The 18115-nt window shown below is 51.6% G+C and overlaps 1 long non-coding RNA gene across 2 annotated transcripts in view; it reads left to right on the top strand.

The window, feature by feature from the left end:
• Nucleotides 1-17881, top strand: part of LOC115846804 (uncharacterized) — a 119789-nt gene extending 101908 nt beyond the window's left edge. Inside the window, exons 12-18 of one of the 2 annotated variants that reach the window (XR_009559124.1) lie at nt 2746-2906; nt 5298-5441; nt 7215-7882; nt 8107-8303; nt 12716-12993; nt 13528-13737; nt 17700-17881. This is a non-coding gene — a long non-coding RNA (uncharacterized lncRNA). Of the gene's footprint in view, nt 1-2745; nt 2907-5297; nt 5442-7214; nt 7883-8106; nt 8304-12715; nt 12994-13527; nt 16604-17699 lie in introns of those variants that run through there. The other variant, XR_009559123.1, reaches the window with a different exon arrangement.
• Nucleotides 17882-18115: the final 234 nt, after the last annotated feature.

The raw sequence follows: 18115 nt of genomic DNA, 5'->3' as shown, positions 1-18115 counted from the left end.
CACTCGGTGCAGACTGGGACAGGCAGGTGAAGGGTGCAAGAGGAGTGGTGCTGGGGCGTGGTCAAGGCGGGGCCAGGGTGGGCGGGGCCCACGGGAATGGGGCCTGGATGCACAGGTCAGGAGTAAGGGGAGGATGGGGAGGGGAAGGGGTGGGGCAGGGTCCAGCTGGGACTACATCTTCCAGGATGACTGAGTTATCCAGAAAAAGAAACAAGGGGAAGAACATACCAGATGGAGACAACAGCATATCCATGTGTAATGGGTTGAACTGTGTCCCCCCAAATTTTATATGTTGCAGTCCTAACCCCCAGCACCTCAGAATGTGCCTATATGTGGAAATAGGGTCCTTGTAGATGTAATTAGTTAAGATGAGGTCATTAGTGTGGGCTCTAGTCCAATATGACCTGTGTCCTTATATGGGGAAAATGTGGACCCAGGGACAGTCACACCAGGAGATGCCATGGGAAGGTACACGGGGAGAAGATCGCCATCTACAAGCCCAGGAGAGAGGCCTAGAACAGATCCTCACAGCCCTTGGAAGGAACTGACCCAGCCCACACCTTGATCTTGGACTTCTGGTCTCCTGAACTGTGAGACAATAAATGTATGTTGTTTAAGCCATCCCATCTGTGGTACTTTGTTACAGCAGCTCTAGCAAATTAATACACAAACTAAGTCACAGAGACCCAAAAATGTGTGGTGAGGGGAGAGTGCAGACAGTTTGTAGCAAAGTAGGAAGTAGGAATGGGGGCAGGTGAAGCTCTGGAGGCGGGGGGCTCAGAGGGCCACGTTTAGGAGTTTGAGGTTTATCTTTGGTCAGTGGAGAGGCATGGAGGCCTTCAAGCTGGGAACGAAGGTGGTCAGTTTGGGCTTTAGGAGACTCACCCTGGCTGCAGAGTGGAGGAGACTGCCACAGCCATGTGAGCAAGAGATGGAGTTCCAGGGCAGGGAGTAGAGAGAAGAGAGCAGCCCCAGGAGAGTGCAGGCATTCTCATCCACAGGACGCCACAGGGGCCAGCAGGGTGGGGTGAGGAATGTATCACTTTGCTCAAGATGACTTAACAAAGTCCACAGACTGGGCAGCTTCAATAACAGACATTATTTTCTCCCAGTTCTGGAGGCTGGAAGTCTAAGATCAAGGTGTCAGCAGGGTTGATGTATTCCAAGGCCTCTCTCCATGGCTTGTAGATGGCCGTCGTCTCCCTGTGTCTTCACGTGGTCTTCCTTCTCAGTGTGTCTGTGTCCTAATCTCCTCTTCTTATAAAGACCCCAGTCCTATTGGGTGAGGGCCCACCCATATGACCTCGACTTAATATTTTTTTCAATTCAAATGTACATTTATTGAGCCCACATTAAACGGGACCTGGTTAAGAAATGACCCTCTCCTCATCTGTGTACAATGCCCTGCTGTTTCTCCTTGGCTGGGTACATCCTATTTCACTAGTCTTCCACAAACATGCAGTCTTCCAGAATGGAGACTTCTGGGCAGAAGTTCAGAATCTTCTCAGAAGTGATGGGCAGCAGAGTGGTGGTCACAGCTAGTGGAGACTTTGCTTCATTTGAAGCCTGCCTGGAAACAGACTCATGGCTTCCCGTGGAGGGGCCGGCCCGGGCTGGGCTGGCGCTCCAGTCATGGGCTCCTTGGAATAAACAACACTGATATCTGCATGATCTCCACTCACAAAGTGTAAATGGAATTGTAATTGGCTGTTGGCCCCCTTGGCTTCTTCCCCAAAGCTGAGGGTAGTTGACTCCACATCCGTAGAGAATTCAAAAGCCTGTGTGTGTTCTCCAAACACATATCAGGGGCCGCCTCCAGGGGTGGCATGAGGAAAGTCACAGCCGGGACAAACAGGGCAGAGAAGACCAGGGCCTTCCTGAGTGAACGTGGTGCCAGCGGAAAGCCGGCAGGGGGGGCAGCCCTGGAGCGTGCTGGACGAGCCTTCCGCTGGGCTTGTACAGAAACTTCGGCTCCGTTCCCAGCTGGCTGTCAACCTCATTTTAATGTAATTACCTCTTTAAAGACCCTATCTGCAAATAGAGTCACATTCTGAGTTGCTGGAGGCTAGGACTTCAACATATGAATTGGGAGGATTCGGTATACAATTCAGCCCATAACAAAGGGATACCCACGTTTCTGTGGCAGTTTTCACTTCAAACCCATGGCTCATACACACTAATATATATAAAATAGATAATCAACAGGGACCTACTGTATAGCACAGGGAGCTCTACTCAATACTCTGTAATTACCTATGTGGGAAAAGAATCTAAAAAAGAGTGGATATATGTATATGTATAACTGATTCACTTTGCTGTACAGCAGAAAGTAACACAACATTGTAAATCAACTATACTCCAATAAAAATTAAAAAGAAAAAAAACCCACAGCTCACTGTGAGACATCAGAGAGAGCCCAGGACAGGCCAGCTGCTCCCCTAGCCTGGCCCTCCCAAGGTGACCATTTTCCTTGGGAATGCATTACTGTCTGGGCTTGGCCTTCTCCTGCAGGCTCAAAATCTAATTTCCATTCCTTCGAGTGATATTTATGGCGCTGGCTCTGCACCAGACATGATTTTGTGGGCACAGTGAATGGTTCCATCTCTCTTGGGGGTGAGCGGGCATGAACCAAGTTCAAAGAAAGTGATAAATAAAAACCATGATGTCAATTTAATGATTTGCCCTGAGAAATACAGTTATCAGATGTGCAGGTTGACAGGACAGCACCCTCTCTCCCTCTGGCAGGCTCTAAGGAGAGCCAGACAACCGTCTGCTGGCCACTTTGGTGGAAAGACCTCCTTCCACACCATCTGCACTCTCCTGTCCGGCAGGCAGGCCTCCAGGAGAATGACCGTGATGCCCACAAATTCACCTGATTAGCCTGGAACCAGAACAAGGAGAGTGAGGTAAACTCGGGCGGGGGTTCTGGGTCTAGGCAGCCGGAGGCTCCCTCTCCCACGCCACGGATCAGCCTTGGCAGACAACCTGGATGCCAGAGCCAGGATGCCTCCTCCCTGGCCCCAGCTGGACGGCTCTGCCCACAGCTGTCTCCAGGCCCCGGCTTACCAGCCCCTTCTCGCTATGTGATATTTCTCCCAACAGGATATGATTCAATTGGCCAGGTTTCCATCAACTGAAATTGCAAACCCACGCTTGGCTGCCTCTGGGCAACTGCCCCCAAATCCCGGAGCACAGGAGTCCTGGGTCTTTCCAAATCCTCCTCCCTCTCATTTACTCACAGATCTTGGGTCCCACTGCAGGCAGACCCAGCCAAGACAGAGATATGACTTTTCTAGTCAGCCTTGTTTTCCAGGGGCAGATTTTCGGTAAAGCTAACAAAGCCCCAGTGTCAGGACCCCTCCTTTGCTTGGGCCCCTGGAAGAGCTGGAAGATGCTGGCAGTCATAGAGTGTTCTAGGTGGGGAGAGAAGTCAGCTTGGATTCAGCAAACATGTCTCATAAATTGCCTAAAGGCATTGCAGAAGAAAAAGACCTAGATTCCCAGGGCTCCCGGTACTTGGTGGTGATTTCCTTTTTCACTGTAAATCAACATTTGCTTTCATACCTAAATCCATATTGTATTTATGTATCCTTTCTCTCAAAGAGAATCCCTCAAATGGGCTGAGCTTCAGGCCTCACAGACCTTGGATCCACTCCTGCTGGTTTCCCCTGAGTCCTCATCCGTAGGGTGCTGGGGATGAGGGGCTGCCCCGAGACAGGCAGCTCCATGCCTTCCAGACTCACAGGGACACTGCCCAGGAAGTGGGTTGACATCATGAGTCAGAGAAAGATCCTGAGTGTTTCAGCATACGAGCCTTCAGTGTGTAATGGACGTTGGAGCTGAGCTCTGCGCCCCCTGCACCGGGCCCTCCCCCAGAAGACCACCGTGGCTGGGAATACCTGCTTGGCTGGTGTAGCCCTGGGCTTCCTTCACATCACTGAAGGGAGAGACTGACATCTCTCAATAACACATGGCTCACGTTCCCTTCTAGGGACATTTTTCAGCTTTGGAAAAGAAAAAAACCACCTTTGAAAATTCCTTTAAAAGTTACATCATGGCTTTTGGTGCCTCCCCCTCCAAATCAAAAACATGTATTTTTGCAAACGACAGAAACATCAGACGCCTTCCCTCCGTCATCTGTCTGGCTGACACGTTTTTCGGGACAGGCGCTTGCAAGGCTTAATTTATGTCTCTGTGTGTTTTAAGGAGCTCCGTGCTGTCATTCTGATCTGGGAGTTGCCGTGTGGCCCTGCATCTCTCAGTCTGGTCATTCGTCCTTTCCTCACCTGTGGAGAGTCCGCCCCGCCCTGCGCTTTGTTTTGTATCTGTCGGTCCCCTCCCCACCCCACCTCCCTGCAAGCCAGTCCATCTGGGACTGTTCAGGTACCAGATCCCCCATTCAGGATAAAGTCTCTCACATATGGATGACAGCGCGGGAGGGGCAGTAGCCAGGGCCCCGTCCCCACGTGACCTGGCGGCAGGGCTCTGGACACTGCCAGCTTCACCTCCTCCAGCCTCCATCCATCCTCCCTTTCAGAGTCTGCTCCTCCCCGCAGCCGGAGTCCCTGACCCTTGCCTCCTGAGTGCACAATGGACACCCCTCCCTTTTCAAGAGCTGCACCCTCTGTGTGCAGCCATCACCAGAACTAATGCATGGTTCATAGGAGGCTCTTGGCCTGGCAGTGGGCGCCAAGGGAGAGGATCATGAGGCCCACAGAAGCACTTTGGTTCAAGGAACATTCTTTCCCTGATGCACATCTGTGCTGCCTGGAAGTGCATTAAAAAGAATCAGATGAGCTGCTACTTCTAAAATAGGTTTTGAATGTGTAAAGTGCCCAGGGAGGGCGGGGGGTGGTGCCGAGCTGACGAGGCGCTGGGGCTTCTTTCCGGCTTTGTCCCTGAAGCACAGGGCACCATGTGCCCTGCAGCGGCACTCCTGGGCAACTGGGAAGGGGACAGGCCTGCCTCAGCAAGGGCAGGGCCACCGAGGCCTCCAAGCCTCAGCACTCTGCTCTCTCACCAAGCAATGCTCTTTCGGCTCTGTGGCTGTTTCAGGAAGAGGAACGGGTCTCTTATCCTGGCCTAACAAGGAGACCCCTCTAGAGCCTTTGCCAGAGACCCAGATTCGAGCAAAGCAGCCAAGGGGCCCGACTTCCTGGCTGGTCCCAGCTCCATCACCCACCACCTGGGGGCCTTGGGCAAGTCACCGAGCCTGGAATCAGGAAAAGTGTGCCCTCCTAACTTGAAACTCCCCAGGTGGTATCCCACCGATTTCTGATCTGCTTTTCTCTGTGCAGACCACATACTACAGGATATTCAGAAGGACCATTTGTCCTGGGGACCAGACCTACAGAGCTACGAGCCAAGGAATTCTGAATCAACAAGGCATGTAAGGCCAGGACTTGGGCACAAGGCACATGCATTAATCATGGCTTCCAGTGGTAAGTGACTGAAATCCCAACACAACTTGGTCTTGCAAAAAGAGGGAACTTATTAGCGTCTACAGGTGAAAGGTGGCTTCAGGCATAGCTGTATCCAGGCACAGAAACAATGTTGTCAAGACTCACTGCTGTTGCAGCCCAGGACTGTGCTTTCCCCTCTGTTGGCTTCACTCTCAGGCAGGCCTGGTCCCCATGGTATCTTCATGGCCTTGCCAGCCCTGTGGAAGACGGTCTCTCTTGTCCAAGGGCTCAGCTAAAGTCTCAGGGCCAGTCACTGTGACCAGGAAGATGGATTGCATAATAAACTTGGGGATGAGGGGTGTCATCACTACCCAATCCACAAGAAACGGTGGGGGGAGACCCCTAGAGGAAATTCGGAGTCATCAGAAGTCTATGGACAGCATGCTGGGAAAAGAAAAACATTAGGCATCCAACATGGAGTGAAGACAGGGACCCCGTCACTGTTCTGTGCTGTTTAGACGGATTGAGCCAATAGTTCATGGTTTGGGGTTTGTTCTCCCTGGTGGTCAGGTTAGAGGAGTGGGCGTTTGAGCTGAGCTGCCGAGAGTACAAGTTTGCCAGGTGGGCAAGGAGGGAAAAGCATTCCAAGCAGGGGGAACAGTACAAGCAAAGCCATGAGGTGTGAAAATGCAAGGCACGTTCATAACCGGTGAGCCTCATCCTTGCAGGCATCATGCGGATGGCAGGGAGCACAGAGTGGGAAGAGCTTTCATCTGGAAGTCAGGCAGACTCAGGTGCAAACCCCAGCTCTGCCACCTGCTCTGTGAGATCTCAGCAGGTCCCTACCCCTCCCTGGGTTCTGGTTTCCTCCACAGGACACTGATGTGTGCTGGAGATTGAGTCCCTTACGTCACTACTGTTCTCTGTGAGCTTCCACTACCTGGGATATTTGCTGGCTTTACAGTGCCACCTGCTCTACCCACCCACCTCACACACACCCACAGCTGTCACCTGGGCCTTGCCTTCCCTGCTTTACTCCGTAATGCAAAAAACTACACTTCCCAAGCTCACTTGCCCTCTGGCTTCTGGGTAAGTTTGGTTAATAGGAGGCACTAGTGCATGAAAAGATGCTCAAAGTCACTAATCATTAGAAAAATACAAATCAGCAATGAGATATCCCCTCACACCCATGAGGATGGCTGCTATTTAAAAAACAAACAGGGCTTCCCTGGTGGCGCAGTGGTTGGGAGTCCGCCTGCCGATGCGGGGGACGCGGGTTTGTGCCCCGGTCCGGGAAGATCCCACATGCCGCGGAGCGGCTGGGCCCGTGAGCCATGGCCGCTGAGCCTGCGCGTCCGGAGCCTGTGCTCCGCAACGGGAGAGGCCACAGCGGTGAGACGCCCGCGTACCGCAAAAAAAAAAAAAATGGTTAAGGTGGTAAATTTTATGTTATGTGTATTTTATCCAAATATTTAAAAATTGGAAAGCAGGATGAAAGAAGCCAGGGTCTGTCCCCCCACTTCTCCACATGGTTCCTTTTCCTCCACGTCTCTGGCACCTGCTGCACAGTCCCTCCCTCTGCAGCCCCAGCTCCCGAGGGTCCGTGGTTCTTGCCGTGACTCCCCCTTCCACCAAATGGCTCCAGATCCCGGGGTCCAGTAAAACCACTTCCTCCCTTGGCCTCTCCAGTCCCAGGGATGGTTGTGGCTTCCTGCATTGCTAATCCATGAGTTGCCTCACTTTACCCTTTGGCTTCTCCACTCTCTAATCATTAGAGTAACCAACAAATTCACTCTTTTTAAAAATACCCAGGTGGTTTCTCTTTCCCTAACTGGGATTGTCTGTTACACAACCTAACGAATGGCTCATGTGGCAGGCGTGGGCACAGGCCTCCCCGGCAGCAACTCCGGCAATCCCCACTGGCTGGGGTACACTGGGGGCCGAGGAAGTCCAGATGTTTGGTGCCTCTGGGACAATCTGCTCAACCAGGAACCAAACCTAAAACAGCCAGCCTGGAGTCTCAGCTTCTCTGGCAGGTGGGAACACATGAGGCAGACACTCCACGGGTGCAAAGGAGAAGTCAAAAGAAATCCACGGGACTTCCCAGGTGGTGCAGTGGTTAAGAATCCACCTGCCAGTGCAGGGGACGTGGGTTCGAGCCCTGGTCCGGGAAGATCCCACATGCCGCGGAGCAACTAAGCCCATGTGCCACAACTACTGAGTCTGCGCTCTAGAGCCCACAAGCCACAGCTACTGAGCCCGAGAGCCACAACTACTGAAGTCCGTGCACCTAGAGCCTGTGCTCCGCAACAAGAGAAGCCACCACAATGAGAAGCCCGCGCACCACGACGAAGAGTAGCCCCTGCTCGACACAACTAGAGAAAGCCTGCGCGCAGCAAGAAAGACCCAACGCAGCCAAACATAAATTAAAAAAAAAAAAAGAGAAAGAAATCCACAAGCATCCTTCAGATGGTGGTTCTGTAAGTAGCTGCAGTGTTTCATTATTTACTCCTGCTTGCAGCGGACTCAAGCCTGGGCTGGGCCCTCCTCCAACCCCACCCCACCCCCGGGCCCTCTTGTGCCCTGGGCTGGCCGTGGCGACTCCCTGGGAGGTTGGTCCATGACCCCTCAAATCCTCCTACTTCTCAGATTGGCCCCTGGTTCAAGGTCTGCGATCCTGAGCTCATCTCCCTCCGGTCCCCAGGGCCACCCACACTGTCCCCCAGGGCAGCCCTTCTGCAAAGCCAGGAGAGAGAGGAAAACCTGCCCCACTCAGGTGGGCCGCGGCCCGGCGGATCCTGATGCTTCTTGTTGAGAGCCGCCAGCCTGCCTCCCGGGCACAGGCAGACAGCATGGAGAGGCCTCCTCACTCTGGACCGGTCAGAGAGACAGACAGCAAAGGTAAGACCCTGCCAGGCTGCCTCCCGCCCTCGCCACACCCAGTTCCACTCCCCATTTGTTCTGCAACACCGCCCAGCCCCCCACGCCACAAGCGGCTCGGAAATCTGGGAGGGTCGCCGTCGGCGCTCTGCACCAGGCCCTTCTCGGGAAGAAGTTGAGCATCGCCAATGTCCTCCTCCAGCCCCGAGCCCAGCACCTGTGGCCCCAGCACCACAGCACCGCCCTGGCCCTCAGCCAGCCCTCAGCTCTGCGCTGGGTGGGCTCCGGCCCCCTGGAGGCCCCTGCCGTGTTTACTGGGGGCAGAGCCAGGAAACAGCCACCCTGAGTGCCACCTCCTCTTGGGGCTGAGTCCGCTGGGTGCCAGAGACCACAGGCCTTGCCCGGTATTCACGGATCCAAACTCAGCGGGTGTCCGAACCTTGTCAGGCCCCATGGGAAACCCAGCCCTGGCCACCCCCTGAGCAGGAGGCTGAGCTCCCCTCCTCTGCTCCCACCTTGGCCCATAAAATAGAAACTGCTTTCACTTCCACCTCCCAGGAAGACTGTGGGAGAAGCACCCACCCGGCTCTCCCTTCTCCATCCCTGTCATGGTGGACAAGTGATCGCTGTGATCGATTGTCAAGGGCAGGGCTGGTGCTACCATGAATCAAAGACCACCCTCTGCCCGCTCACCCTGGGCAAGGGCCTGGTGGACGGGGAAGAAGGGACAGTCCTTCCTGCCTCTCACGTGGGGTGGCAGCCGCCTCCTCTGCCAGCCCACGCACCTGGGCAGCAGGACCTGGCCTTCCGCTCTGGCCCCCCCGTGTAGTAGTGCGGACCAGACTCCCCTCACTGGCCCAGCTGGAGTCTCGGTGGCAGGGGTAGGTGGAGGAAGTCAGGCAAGGAGCAGGGAACCCCCTTCCGGTTTCAGAACTCTTAGGGGCCTAATTCCCCTCTCTGGTCTCAAACTGTGCTTTTATTCTTTGAACAAAAGAATAACCAGTGGCCTGGAGTCAGAAACCATTTGCTCTTTGGCTGCAGCAGCATTGTTCTCTGCTTGGGGGTCTAGCTGGTGTCAGGGTGGGATGGACAGACAGAGGGGCAAGCCCGCGGTGGGCCACATCCAGCCCTCTGCTCCAGCCCAGAGCATCCTAGTCTCTTTTTAGAACCTTCCTTGGGGCTGAGACAGCAGAAGAGAACAATTTGTCATCTTGTCCCTGGGCTTAACCCATTAGTCTTTGTTCAGACAATCTCTTTAGACCTTAAATAAAGGATTCAGCTCCTTCCCAAAGAGCTGAGGACAGCAGGAAAGGCAGAGGCTGTTCAGGAGATTCTTCACAGTAAAGAAGGAAGTGACCTTGGGCATCCTGTGTTTGGGGACAGTGTCAGGAGTTTATAAATATTCCCTCTTCCCATTGAGATAACCTCCCAGCTCAGCTGTACTGTGATAATGCTGACAATGGGCCTCTTCTGGTCCCCTTGGTCTGTCTACCAACTGACTGACACTTAGAGGGTGTAATGGGTTGGATGGTGTGTCCCCCAAAATTCATATCCACCCAGAACCTCAGAAGGTGGCCTTATTTGGAAACAGGGTCTTTGCAGATGTAATTATTAAGGTTAGAGTTGAGATGATACTGAATCACGAGGTGCCCTAATCCAGTGAGAGTGTCCCTACAACAGAGACTGACCACCTCAGAAACAGGGGGCCTGGCTTCCAGGCCAGGAACACCTCGGTAAAGGAACTTGCAGACCCTCATCCACCAGTTCTTCTCTGCCCGTGCCCACCCATCCCCATGAGGGTCAGGATGTCCCCAAGCCCTTCCTCCTCTTAGTAAACTATGCCCTGGGCACACCCCAAGTCCCTGCCAACAGTTTACCCCAACCTAGTAGTCAGCAAACTCAGTGCAACTGGCACATCCCAGGAGACCTAAGGACAGAGCAGGGATGTCTGCCGCCAGCATCCTTTCTCTAGCCAGAAACGACTCCAAGTTATTCACAAACAGAATACCTCTTAAAGCAAGCCTGAAGATTACTTTGCAGCCCTTAACTTCATGAAGCGTTTAGACTTCCTTGGTTTAATGAATTTATGTGAAAATCTGGTTCTCCAAATCTGTGCATCCTCCTAAAAATAGTAATTCCGATCTCAGTGTGTTTTTCACAGTGTCGCCCCTTTGACACTAGCGATATTCTAAGCTTCATGAATTCCTTTAGTAACATGACATTCAACAGTTAGGTGGGATGTGTGGCACCCACTGCCATGCCTGACGCAAAATAAGCTCACAAAAGATATTTCTCGCTTGAAAGAAATGCAGTAAGGCCTGGTGTTCTCTTGTCTCTGCAGTTACCGCAGTGCAATTCTGACTCTACTCCTGTGGAGTTAGCACAAGTTTCACAGGTTCAAGGGTACAGTCCCCAACAAGACTGCACCCACTTCAGACACCAGCCACACTTTGGAGGCCCCCAGGCCACCCACAATTCTGACCAAGTGGCCACAAATCTGGAAGGTTTTCACAACCCCCATCAAGTTCAACTATTTGCTAGAATGACTCATAGGGCTCAGGTAAGTGCTGTCCTTCTGGTTACAGTTTCATTATAAAGGATCCAGCCAAGTGAAGAGGCCCCATGGCGAGGCCTGGGAGGGTCTTCTGTTCCTTCTCCTCGTGAAGTCTGGGTGTGCCACCCTCCAGCATACCCTTGTGTTCAACAGTCGGGAAGCTCCACCAAGTGTCAGGGCCCAGAGATTTTATTGGGGTTTCACTGTAGGTAGGACTAGTTGAATCACTGGCCAGGTGACTGAACTCAATCTCCACCCCTCCTACCCTATCCTACCCCCAAAGTTTGGCTTGTTTCTTAGTCCATTCATGCTACTGTAACAAAATATAGACTCTCTATATAAACTGTATAGTCTATATTTTGTTATAGACTGGGTGGCTGTAAACAGCAGTCTATAACACCATAGACTGGGTGGCTTACAAACAACAAACATGTATTTCTCACAGTTCTGGAGGCTGGGAAATGTGGGATCATGTCACCAGCAGATTCAGTGTCTGGTGAGAGCCTGCTTCCCGGTTCACAGATGGCCATCTTTTCACTGTGTCCTCATATAGCCAAAGGGGCTACGAAGCTCCCTGGGGTCTCTTTTATAAGGTCACAGTCCCATTCATGAGGGCTCCACCCTCATGACCTAATCACCTCCCAAAGGGCCCACCTCCAAATACCATCAGATTGGGGGTTAGAATTTCAGCACGTGAATCTGGGGGAGACAAAAACATTCAGATCGTAGCAGGCTGACATCACCTGGCTCAAGGACCCAGCCTGCTAGCCACGTGGTTGGTCTCTATGGCGTGGCCACCCCCATCCTGAGTCGTCTCAATAACCTAAACTTAGTTGTGGGCCTAGGAGTCCACCATGTATAACAGGCACTCCTATCACTCAGGGAATTCCAAAGACTTAGAAGCTCCCTCCCAGGAACCAGTCACATTCTTTATTACACAAGAGCTCAGATCTTGAGTGATTCTTTTAATAGGAGGTGCCACTGAACACAACACCTGAGTTCTCAGGTTCTGATGGCCACTCTCTAAATGTATCTGAGTTAATCCCACAGCCCCATGTGGCAGCACCTTCCAAGAAATGCCATTAGATAAAAACTATCAAAAGATATTCTGATCTATATCCCATCTATGACTCTCGAAGAATATCACACATGGATGCTTCTTCATATACCTTTTCCTGTCTTTGGCATTTAAACCCTCCTCACCAAAGCTGCCCAGGCTCCTCTCTCCACTCCAAGAATTCAGCCCTGGGACTTCCCGGGTGGTCCAGTGGTTAAGACTCCACGTTCCCATTGCAGGGGGCCTGGGTTCGATCCCTGGTCAGGGAACTAGATCCTGTAACCAAGATCCTGTGTGCTGCAACTAAGACCCGGCACAGCCAAATAAGTAAATAATAAATAAAAGAATTCAGTCCTGACCTGGGCCCCAGTAACTCTCAATGTTTCCCCTCCTCCCCCAGGAAATAAGTTGAGCTACAAAGACCATGCCTCCAGTTTCATGAAAGAAAGGAAGAAACTTTCCAAGCTGTGATGGTTAATTTAATGTGTCAACTTGACTGGCTATGGGATGCCCAGATTAAACATTCTTTCTGGGTGTTTCTGGATGAGATTAGCACTTGAATCAGTGGGATGGTCCTCCCCAAAGTGAGTGGGCCTCATCCAATCCACTGAAGCCTGAATAGAACAAAAGACCGAGGAAGGAGGGATCCACCCCTTTTCAGTATGAATTTCAAAGTTTGAACCAAAAGGGCTGCTGATGAGCACTTGATTCCTAAGAACCAGATGCCCCTCCTCCCCCACTGGTTCCCTGGGCTCTTTGGATTTCAGGGGCAATTCATTTGAATTCCTGTTTCTAACCAACTCTGTTTCCTGAATTTCTAAGCAATCCAGGTGCCCACTACTTGGAATGAAAAGGAAAGCATGTGTGTCTGCCTGGCCTGATCATGAACTGTAGTCTTCAGAGGGGAGGTGATGCTTCTAGGCGTTCCCGGGTCATTCTCAACTGACTTCACCTGAGGACAGATGCAGTGAAGGGCACCCTTCCCTGCCCAGGGCCCTCCTCACAGACACCCCCAATTGTTTTTCTACAGCACTGTTTTGCCTTGGGGCAGGGTCAACACAGAGCTCCTGTCCGGGAAGCCGTGGTGTAGAGAAAGGATGGTAAGTTCCAATCCAGCCTCCAGAACTCACTGGGTAATCTTGGACATGTTATTGGATTTGCTGAGCTATTTCTCTGCCCACAAATCGGAGGCAGGAGGGACTCCCTTGCTCAGGCGTCCCACAGGCTGCCGTGAGAACCCCAGACATCAACCGTGCAGCAGAGACCATGCCTCTGGGCGCCCTTCCCACCCCTTGCTCTTCTTCAAGAAGTCTCCCTCCTCGGGGCGGATTCCATGCCCCGCCCCCAGAACGTCAGCTTGCAGTGCCACTGGCACCCTCCAAGTCCAGGGTCCCAGTGGGGTGAGCCCCACCCACTGCTGAGCCCGACCCTGTCACTGGTGGCCGTGCTCCCATCCCCAGCTCTGAGAGGTAAACTCTACTCCTGTCCCCCACCTCCTCTCTGTGGAGGCAGAAGGAGCGTGGTGAAAGGGTCCCCAATCCCTCGGGTTTCCAGGGATCCTCCAAGCCATGCTGTGATGCTTAACTGCCAAATAGGAGAGGAGAAACAAATGACGTTTATTCTCCCATCCCCAGATCTCCCGACCCCATCCTGAGCATTCTGAGTGGAAACCAGACCCCGTGGGTGCCCAGCCAGGATCAGTTTGGCAGAAGTACCTGGAGTGTGAGAAACTAATAAGATCCATTCAACTTGAAGGCTAATTTTATATGACTGTGTCCATTTTTCCCCCAAGAAATTTCACACCTTGACACAAATGAGGAGATTCTAAGAAAGAGAAATTTAATGTAAGTAGCATTTCCAACGATGGAGGGGTATGTGGAAATGGGCCTTTTTCTCTGTGACCAGTGGCCTCCTGAGATACATGAAAGGAAGACCGCTCCCCCAACATGGTGTCCCCCCCACGACAATAAAGCCCCAAATTGGCTCATCTCACAAGGACCTTGTACATCTGATGGCGTCTTTTGAAGGCAGGTCAGTGAGAATGATACCTGAGCTGCAACTTAGCTGGCATTACCTGGCATACAGTGAGTGCCCAATAAATGCTGGCTGGCTGGCTGGCTGGATGGATAGATAAGTGAGTGAGTTATTCAACAGTCCCATCACAAGCCAACATTCATTAAAGCCTTTCCATAACAATCTAGACATAGAAGAGTTGTTTGTGGAAAGGCAAGAACCGAATTTGCAAACCCTCCTGTTGACTTCACAATAATTCATGCTCACCTGCGTCTAATAAAATATGGAAGCAATTCTACAGGAATGTTTTGTGCTTTAGCGATTCATTTAACGATTTCCTCCAGGGGGCAAGTCATACATCCTCATCCAGATGTGTGGGGAGTTCCACGAATAAATCTGCAAATATCAAGATGAGATGCTCCCACCTGACCCCCGGCCACACGAGTTCTTGCTAACGGAAGCATGAAAGTGGAGACCAGTGGAAGTCATTCTGGCCTCTGCTCCCAGTCACGGTCCCCAAGCCCAAAGCTCCCCGTGCCTGACCCCCCTACTGCAGTGACCTGAAACGGCTAAAGGAGCTGAATGCCCAAGGCACTTTCTTCAAGGAACTTTCCTCTGTCAAGTCCATGCCCAGCGCTTGGCAGGACCTCGGAGAGATGAGATGCTCTCCACCCCATCAGCCCTGATTCGAGAACACCAGGAAGGAGGCTCAGGTGCCACAGCTGCTGCCACTGTCCCTGCAGACCCCAACCACAGCCCTTCACTGGGCTGAGTCCGCCTGTGTCAGCTGCCCCCCAACTCCTTGCAGATTCAAGAACCGATGAATACAGATGAGCAACACCAGCCCGGAGCTGCCTGGCGTTCCACTCACGTCCTGATTTTCTGGGTCACCAATTTTTTTAATTAAACTTTTAATTTTGAAATAGTTGTAGATTCTCATGCAGTTAAGAAAGATCCCCAAGTCCCAATTCTTCCTCAATTCTTCCTCCCCTGCCCCTGTCCCCTGTGGTAATATCTTGCAAAATAGTAGTACAATAGTGAGTCACCAATTTTTTAAAATGTCACATCCCATGTCTATTTCCTAATGTGTGATAAGAAGTATATTTTCACCCAGTGGAGGCTCTTGTCTCCCCGTTCCCACTCCCAAACCTACTTGACCTCACCACCCAATTATTTCCCACTTTGATAAAGAGCACAGTGTACACAGCCCCACATTCAGGATTTCTCTCCCTCTTCCTTGCGTTTTCTCACTTTTTTTGGTGGGGGGCCAAAACAGTCCTGAATCCACCCACTTGTCACTCTCTGGACCACAATGACCCTGGCATTAGCCCCTGTCAACGCTCTTCAGCAGAACCAGCTAAAGAATTTGTAGGGCCCAGTGAAAAATGAACGTACAGAGCCCCGTGTTCAAAAACTATTAAGAGGGACTTCCCTCGTAGTTCAGTGGTTAAGAATCCACCTGCCAATGCAGGGGACACGGGCTCAAGCCCTGGTCAGGGAAGATCCCACATGCCATGGAGCGACTAAGCCCGTGCACCACAACTACTGAGCCCACGCGCCACAACTACTAAAGCCTGCGCGCCTAGAGCCCGTGCTCCGCAACAAGAGAAGCCACCACAGTGAGAAGCCCGCGCACCAAAACAAAGAGTAGCCCCCGCTCGATGCAACTAGAGAAAGCCTGCACGCAGCAACGAAGACCCAAAGCAGCCAAAACTAAATAAATTAATTAATTAAAAAAAAAAAACTATTAAGAATTTCATTATGGCAGCAGCACAGCATTACACCAAGCTCGGGGCACTGGTTCCACACCCACAAAGCCCCCCCTGCCCCTCAACCAGAGACCACCAGGAGCACGGCTGTCGACAAAAAGTTGGGCTTGTTAATTTGATGCAGGAAGAGTGAACACACACTATGGGGAACCCTGGGGCATCTCAGTCAGGACCTCTTACAGGACTTGGGCTTCTGTCATATGATCTGGGGGAGGGTTCAGGGAATCAAGCCTTCACTCTGGGTTAGATGCTATCAGGAATCAGGGATGGTGCTATGATTGGGCATCTTAATAATTCTTATATAGAAGGTAAGAAGGACGGGACAAAGCTAGAACTGTGATAAGTTTAAAAAGAAAAAAAGAGTCACGTTAGCCAGGATGGGAGATGTTTGGTTGATTTTGCGGTTTGGATGATGTCCATGTTTTGTCTGTGTTCAGACGTGATTTCAGAAGAGTCTTGTTGCTGTCTTAACCCATTGTGGTCACAGAGTGGCTTTGTCTGAGGTTGGTGATCCGTGAAATTGTTCGTGTCCAACAGGAAAATGCCTTTTTCTCTTTCTCACCCGTCATCTCCGGCTCAGCTGCCTGCAAGAGCCCGCACTTGCCTCCCCATCTTCACGCTCTCTCTTCTCCACACAGCAGCCAGAGTGATCCTGTTAAATCATAAGGCAGATCACAGCTCTCCTCTGCTTAAACTTCCAGTGGTCTCTGAGTGAGTTGAACTGTGTCCAAGTCCTAAGCCCCAGTATCTGTGAATGTTAACTTAGTTGGAAATAGGGCCTTGCAGTTGTAATTAAGTTAAAGATCTCAAGATGCTATCATATTGGATTTAGGTTCTAAATCCAATGACTGGTATCCTAATATAAAAAAGGTACAGAGTATAACTGAATCACTTTGCTGTACAGCAGAAATTAACACAACATCGTAAATCAACTATACTTCAATAAAACGTTTTAAATTTCTATTTCTTTCTTTAAAAAAAAAAAAAGAGGGCACAGAGGACACACACACAGAGAATAGCAGGTGTAGACGGAGACAGACTTTGGAGGGATATAGCAACAGCCAAGGAGCACCTGGGCCCACCAGAAGCTGGGAGAGGCAGGGAAGGCTCCCCCCAACCCAGATTCTTTGCAGGGACCATGGCCAATACCCTGATTTTGGACTTCCGGCCTCCAGAGCTATGAGAAAATACATTTCTGTCTTAAATCACCAAGTTTGTGGTACTTTGTTGCCACAGCCCTAGAAAATGAACACAGTCCCTTACTGAAATTAGAAAAGAACCTCAATCCCTTCCCCCGACCGCCAACCCCCGTGGGACCTTCTTCTCTCCAAACTCTTTCACACACAACTTCTCCCATTGGCCCCCACACTCCAGCCACACCTGCCTAACTTTTCCTCCATCGCACTGGCCCTTTGCGCATGCTGTGCCCGCTGCCTGGCATCCACCCCTCTGATCTTTCTTTTTTTTTTTTAATATTTATTTATTTGGCTGCATCAGGTCTTAGTTGCGACGTGCAGGATCTTCGTTGCGGTGTGCAGGATCTTTAGTTGAAGCATGCGAACTCTTAGTTGCGGCACGTGGGATCTAGTTCCCTGACCAGGGATTGAACCTGGGCCCCCTGCATTGGGAGCACGGAGTCTTAGCCACTGGACCACCAGGGAAGTCCTTGCACCCCTCTGATCTTTGCACAGCTGGTCCTGGTCATCATTTCGGTCTCCATGCAGAGACCACATCCTCTGGGAGGCCTTCATTAACTTCCTTGATTAAAATAACACTCCCCTGCCTGCTACCTACCCTCTATCCTGTTGCTGATTTAATTTCCTCTTGACACTGCAATTCTGTCATTTATTGGTTCACGTCTGTTGTTAGTCTCCACCCCTGACGTGCGGGCTCCATGGAGTTAGGAACATTCCTCGTCTCCCAGCTTATTTTTATTGAACAAACACACATATCATGTGTACTGTATGCCAGGCACTCGGCCAAATGCTTTACAAATGTTACCTCATTTAACTTTCGTGAATAAGATATTTTACAGATGAGGAAACCGAGGCACAGAGAGTTTAAGTCACTTGCCGAAGGTCACACAGCTTGTCAGTGGTGGAGGCACCCAGAGTCGATGAGCTTAAAGCCTCTGCTTGACACAGAAGACTTCAGTCAGTGTCTGCCGGATGGGTGGATGTCCCCTGAAGAGTGAGCACCAGCCCCTCACCGGTAACCTACCAGGAGGGAGGGAGAGGGACCTGTGTCTGCACCTCACCCACTGCTCCCACTAAGGCTCAGGGGTGAGTGAGGGAGAAAAGAGCAGCACTGTGGAGGGTTCTAGAACAGCTTCTAGCCCCCCAGGTATGGGATGCCTCCCAGGGTGTCAGGCTCCTCTCTGTTCCCACGCCCCTCTCACCTACATCTCTCCAAAGCGCCCTGTGCCCAGCTACCTGTCCAC

This window comes from Globicephala melas, chromosome 15 (assembly GCF_963455315.2).
Source record: "Globicephala melas chromosome 15, mGloMel1.2, whole genome shotgun sequence".
NCBI lineage: Eukaryota > Metazoa > Chordata > Mammalia > Artiodactyla > Delphinidae > Globicephala > Globicephala melas.
This window is presented reverse-complemented; position numbering and strand designations above follow the sequence as displayed.